General features: G+C 43.1%; 1 protein-coding gene across 2 annotated transcripts in view; it reads left to right on the top strand.

Annotated features, from left to right (window-relative positions):
• Positions 1 to 6,476, top strand: part of LOC116823836 (C->U-editing enzyme APOBEC-1-like) — an 81,740-nt gene that overhangs the window by 13,665 nt on the left and 61,599 nt on the right. The window lies entirely within an intron of this gene.

Consider the following 6,476-nt stretch of genomic DNA (forward strand, 5'->3'; position numbering starts at 1 on the left):
ATCGTCTGGGATTAAAGTAAACAATAACAACAGACAGAATTTATTGGACACCAAAGGCCAAATAATCTCAAAGGTATCTAGGTACGAAGGAAGAGGAAATAGTGGTCACTTCCACAGATCTCATGGAGTTAAGTGCTGAAATACCTTGAGGTTCTGGGCCTAACTGTATCTTGAGTAATAAGAGATGTTGTGATGCTATAGATATGGAATCTCAGGGAACTTTTAAGCATATTGTGAATACCGAATATTATAAATTGCAAATGAGTTGTGTCAGAGTATATGCCATGTAAGATATCTGCCAAAAATGTTATGATTTGACGAAATTATGATTGATCTGTGTGTATATATTTATCACCTTTGTACTATGATTTTATAGATACGTATGTATGTCTGTCCTCATTTCAAACTTCTGTGATCTATGCTTCTGGGTGAACACCAACCGAGACAGTCTGGCATTGGCTCTGCCTAGTCTGCTTCAGGGCCCATTAAGCACCATCAGCTAACAAACATGGACCCACTGAGGAGAAGGCAATACACCTTATGGCCAGTCTAGACTACGGCACCGTATCAGGCGCGTTAAAATCGATTTTGCTCTGAGGGATCGATATATCGCGTCTATCTAGACGGGATATATCAATCCCTGAGCGCGCTTATATCGATTCCGGAAACTCCACCAACCCAACGGAGTTCCGGAATCGCATGGCGAGCCGCGAACATCCATCCCGCGCGGTGAAGACGGGTGAGTAAATCGATTTTAGATATTCGACTTCAGCTACGTTATTCACGTAGCTGAAATTGCGTATCTAAAATCGATTTTATCCCGTAGTGTAGACCAGCCCTATGACTCAGCAATGCATGCAGGGGCACACCTATGGACAGAATCAAAGGAAGCACAAGCTGCATGGCATAAGACTATAAAAGGCAGCTGGATCATCTCCATTTTGTCTTCAATCCTGCTTCTTACCTCTGGAGGAACTTTGCTACAAAATGAACTCTGAAAAAAGACTGAATGGCCCGTCCAAACTGTGGATGTGTTCCAGAGGGACTTTCAAGCTTGCAAACTCATCAATACTGCTAGGAACCTGATATATGGACTTTGAATTATTTGTATATATGTGACTGTTTTACCATTTAACATCTCACTTCTGTTCTTTCTTTTTTCCTTATAATAAACCTTTAGTTTTAGACACTAAAGGATTGGCTGGAAGTATGGTATTTTGGGTAAGATCCAAACCTATACTGACCTGGTAATGTGGCTGGCCCTTTGGGGTCAGAAGAACATTTGGTATATGTGAGCAGAGTTTAAAATAACTTCCCTCTGTACTGGACCTAGGTGTTGATTGGGAGCCAGAGAACTGGAATGCAATAAGAGGCCGTGTGATTTCTTTCTTCTTGATAACCAGTGTGGGGGATTAGAAGCACAGTTTGTGACTGCCTGGGGAGTTTATCTTCATGGTTACCCACCAGTCTTGGGAGTATCTGCTCTCCCTTTTGCAGCCTGCCGTGACCTTGGCATTTCCAGTGGAGGCTACCGTGGGTCACAAATGTGATGCTTCTTTAGTGGTTTAATATCCAGGGTTAAACTGATCACTGGAATTGGGGTTAAGGAGCATTTCACCTTACCCAAGGAGTATATCAAATGGAATGTCAGAGATGCAACCTATTTAGCAGCACTGAATGTGGGTCATCTGTTAGGACCAGGTGGTTATGAGACCCATGCAATTGATTTCTATGGTCACGAAAAGGCAGAGTTGTCAGACTTTGCTTCTTCCTCTCTTTTTCTGTGTTTCTGCCACGAGATGAAGGCTGACTTTCTAATTATCTTTTCTAATAGGTCACTTGGCAGAAAGCACCATCCAAAGGTGAAAATGACAATTCTATATCCCCAGACTTGACCAGTCCCATCAATGGTACCAGAAGGAGTGGGGAATGAAGGACACCAGATAGTCTTCCTCATTCACTTTTATTCCAAATCTCTTTTTTCTCTGTTTCGGTCTCCTTCCATCTTGGCTTTGCATTTCTCTCTTTGGCCCCTAGATTTAGCTATGTGGGAACATTACTCACTGGACTGTTTCTCATATTTCAGGTGGAAGATACAACCAAAGGTGTATCAAGGAGGTTTATGACCCAAGGTGACATATCTGCTCCGTGAAATCAGGTGTGGTAGCAGCACCGAAATATGGAGAAACTGGTGCTGAAACACCTGCACCCAGCATGCTGGAATCAACTTCCTGGAAAATGCCTTCAAGGAAAAATCTCTCAATCTTTTGACCCACTGCTCCATCACTTGGTTCCTCTCCTGGAGTCCTTTCTGGGAATGCTCCCAGTCTGGGGTATTATTCCTGAAGACACACCTGAAGGTGAACCTACAAATGTATGTAGCACAGTTCTTCTTAGGCATGAATTTGAATGCAGCCATTAAGGCTTCCATGACCTGGTGATGAAAGGAGTCATCATTAGAGTCATGGACCTCTTGGGTAACCATTTATTTTGTTTCAAAAGAGACTGGAAGAATCTCAGGGCTTGGGGGTCTGGGCTATGGAGCCTTTCACTTCTGAGACATTGTTTATAACAAGGACACAGGTTTGTAGTGAACAAAAGTCATTTTCTTCACAGAAACAAGCACTGGACATAAATTGTCCATGGATGAGACTGGCGCCTTAGTCTGTGATCCACAAAACCCAGCACGCCAAGTAGGGAAGCCCCCTAAACTAGCTAATCTGCGGTGCTGATGATATTAGCTGATGTGCTAAATCACGCCCTTCTCTCAGAGATAATTGACTAAATCTAACCTGCAGATAGGTGCCTATTTCTGCAGCTTTTAACCCTCTCTCGGTGTTACGCACCTAAGACGTTTTTTGCAAGAAGCCAGAGGTGGAAATCAAGAAGGAAGAAGCTCCCTCATAACTTTTAGCCCAGTAGTAATGCATTACAAAATCTCCTCTATGGTGCCTAGATCATGTCACCTACAGATCTCATGGTGCTTTACAAAAGTAAGTGTCTTTACTCTCATTTTGCAGATAGGGAAACTGAGTGACAGAGGTAAAGTGACCCACAGTCTCACTGAATGATAGTGGCAGAACCAGGATTTCTGATTGTCAGGATCATATTTTAACTACAGTGCATCCTTCTGTTATGGGATTCTCATCAGACTTCCAAGAGTAATGCTCAATACTTTCAGACTTAAGTGGTTGCTTATTTCCACTGTACACTATGGAGAGAAGTGCCCCTGCTGGTGAATAGTGCCAGCTGAGGGGTTCCTCTATGTACATTACACATTAGGGCCATCTAGATCCCAGTCTCAGCCAGACAGTGAGAGAATCAAGCTACCTCACTGGTCAGATTAAAAAGAGATGTCATGTTGAGTGCTATCCACATATTGATGTCATCACCATGCAAACTATTTCACTGTCTCTTCTCACGGCCTCATTGAACAAAAGGAGCAACAGGACAGAACCTTGTGGCTGCCCACAGAGAGCTTCCACAGGCCAGAGGCAACCAATACAACCCTGTCTCAGCTTAAAAACACCAGAGACACACAGACTTTGTGGTCTGTGGGATAAAAGGTTTCTGAAAGAATAAAGAAAATCAACCTTGATGGACACTTTGGGTCCCTTTGAGTTCAATGAGACCAGGATGTCACCCTTGATCTTTGTCCATTACCACGAACAGGTCATCATCCAAGGAGACCAAAGCTGTCTCAGTGCCAAGAACCAGCCTGAAAGTGGTTCAGAAAAACAGAGGATTCCAGAAAATCCTGCAGTTATTTTCCCACATATTAAAGTGCAGAACTGGGAGTCACTTAAATATGAGTTGTATCCCTGGCTTTGCTACAGACTGACTGTGTGGCCTTGGGCAAGTCATTAAACCTCTTTATGCCTTATTTTCCGTATCTGTAAAACAGGGATAATACTTCCCTACATTCTATTTTATACAGGTTCTCCTCATCACTGCAATATCTGAATGTCTCCCAGTAGTGCATTAAGCAATTTAACTAACATCGGTCATGGTGTTTGTTCTCTCATCCTCTCCCCAGCAGAAAATGGAGTGTCCAGAGGAGTGTTTTGTTTGGATTTTTTTTTATCAGATATGTGTGTGTGCCTATATGTGTGTGTGTGTGTTCAACCATATTATTATTTCTCTCTCTCTCTCTCGTACACACACACACACACCCCTACTTCTATGTTTATGTTAAAGTCAAAGAATTGCACCTTGCACTTAAAGTGGAAGGTGATCAGATGTGAGACAGTCTTTAGTTCCTGGGAGCCTTCATTCCACAGTCACAGACCAGCCGCTGAGAAAGTTCTGTCTCCTGAAGTTCCTCCAGGGGTTTCTGAGGTTAGCTGTATTCTTGTAAGTGAGGCACTCAGGTACTGTGGTGATGAGGGGCCATAGAAATGCCTATGAATACACCATAAAGCACAGCCAGGTCCATAACTGGAGCTCCTAGGCACTATGATAATATAAATAGAGAACAATATAAATTTATATGTAATATAAATACAAATAGAGAAATAACGATCAAAATGAATTCTCACTAATCTCCCAAAAATAGGTTGTTAGAAAGAGGTTGATAACTGAGGTGTAGATCAGGTACACAACCAAAGACCAACAATTGGTCTTTTAAGAGAACCAGAAAACTATGGTGATAAGGGTCAGAAAGAAAAGCTGGTGGCATCCTGCCCTCCCCTATAGCAGCACTGACAGTTTCCACCAATAAACAAGCATTCTCCTGTTAAACTTTCAGAACTATATGAAAACTGCAGGTAACAATTATGTAATCCAGTAAGTGTTATTTACAAGTTTTTACCAGTTAACCCTGCTATTCAAATATAACTCCAGTGGACACTACCAGTTTGATATAGCTCAGCCACGGAACAGACTCACTCAGAATGAGGAGAGAATTTAGGGAAGACCCATGAGAAGTTAAATGACATCATGAACCCCCCAGACCCAGAATGCATTATAGATCAGCTACGGAACCTCGGGGGTGGATGGGTGGCTGCTGGGAAATGTGTTTCTCTGAGGATGGCTGTGAAATATTCTCTTTGGCAGCCAAGGATGGAATCAGTGACCAGTGACTGTGCTGCTGTCAGGGACAAGGAACTGAGTTCTGCTCCTGGCTACTGCTCCTGCGCCCACTGCCGTCCTCCGTGACCCACAGGGATGAGTGTCAAGGGAAACAAGGCTGTGGCTGAAAAAACAAACCACAAGTTTTGAGTGAAATTCTCTCTCTTCTCGCACCCATGACGTGAATATCATAATAAGAAACCTCCCTAGAGGTTGTTGGAGGATCCCAGCCCCTGTTATAGATCGGGTGTCCAGATGTCCTGTTTTTAAAGGGACAGTCCCGTATTTAAGGCCTCCTGCATGCGTCCTGACTTTTTCTTAAAAATGGGCATATTGTCCTGAATTTTCTATGTCTTCTCCTCCCAGTACCAAAGGATCCTGCTGCAGGGAAGGGTCGGGTTGGAGAGAGAGAGGTGTACGGGAGTGTGTGTGTGTTGCCTCTTCCCATGTGAACCCTAAACCCTTAAAGTTAAGAATGTAAATAAAAATCATCCAGCTACTCAGTATTTCTTTTTAACAGGGGCTCAGTCAACTTGATGTTAATTTGAACATTAGTACTGCATAGTTCTGACTGATTGCCATTGAACTTGCTTGAATACACATAATTTTACCAGGTGTCTCCTATTCAGCATGGGGAAATATGGTCACCCTAGTTATAGATCATAGAGTCTCTACCCACTTGCTTGCTGAGGCGAGCTGACAAGTGACCTATGCAGGTTGCTCTCTACACAAGTGCTCACTATGATGCCTCCTTGCTGTGTGCTCTGGGGGGTGGGGGGAATTTCAAGGGCAATTCTGGGTCTAGGCTGCCCTACCGTGCAGAGAGCAATGCCAGTGTCGTGGCAAATGATGTATTTCTTCCCCTGCACTAAATATTACTAATCTCCCCTCCATTCCTGTCACACTTCTGGGTGCGCGTGATAAGTCCAATTTGTCACAGTGGGGTCAAAGGACTGTTTCAAGTTGGTGAGCAACAAGTACATTTATTCCTAAAATGACTAAATTTCATAATCTAAAGAAACAAGCAATGGAGGGGCCACATCTTAATAACTGTCTCTCTTGATGTCTTTTAATAACTGTCTCTCCCCCATTCAGGGACATGACTCCCACTTTTTAAATCATGGGTTTCCCTTAAAATTACATGAAGACTTCAGAGAGTTTAACCACAGAATCAGTTTTTGATAAGGATACTGCTGGAATTCTTTGTGTGAGCTTAAAACTGACGTTTTGCTTCAGAAGGCGAGAAGGGTTAAAAGAAGAGGCTCCTGTTTCAGCTTTTGTGGTCAGATGCTTTGTACACCACTTCTCTTTGAGTCTAGAGAAAGATTATCTTCACATTCCTTAACAAGGGGGAGACGTCCCCTTCCAGCTTTTCATGCCTGGGTCTTACTGACAGAAATCACAAA

Source organism: Chelonoidis abingdonii, chromosome 1, assembly GCF_003597395.2.
Source record: "Chelonoidis abingdonii isolate Lonesome George chromosome 1, CheloAbing_2.0, whole genome shotgun sequence".
Classification (NCBI taxonomy): Eukaryota; Metazoa; Chordata; order Testudines; family Testudinidae; genus Chelonoidis; species Chelonoidis abingdonii.